The sequence below is a fragment of the Ambystoma mexicanum genome, chromosome 13 (assembly GCF_040938575.1).
Source record: "Ambystoma mexicanum isolate Mex_15411 chromosome 13, UKY_AmexF1_1, whole genome shotgun sequence".
Taxonomy (NCBI): Eukaryota; Metazoa; Chordata; class Amphibia; order Caudata; family Ambystomatidae; genus Ambystoma; species Ambystoma mexicanum.
In genome coordinates, this window is record NC_090938.1 from 443,439,238 (window position 1) to 443,439,599 (window position 362).

A 362-nucleotide genomic window follows, 5' to 3' on the forward strand; every position below is an offset into this window, starting at 1 on the left:
TTTTCAAGCATTTTTATTTACCAATCCTGCAATAAAGAAATCACAATAAGCCACCAACGAAGAATATGTGATCCAAATTCAATGACATTGGGATGCAATCTTGACATCTGCCCTGACTAATACTTTACCGATCCATGGCTAGCAAAACAATGACCTTATCCTCGTGCTGCACCTTGAGCGATCTTGTATCTTTGTGATTGTACCTAACTGCACTCTCATTGGAAAACTGAACCGCCCCATACACATTACAGTAAACGCAAATTACCCTTCCAATTTGGACGGTTTCCTCCTATCAAGAAAGGGTCAAGCTTATTGTCAGTTCATGGAGACCTGCATCAACCTTTGCTGCGCTAACATAGTTT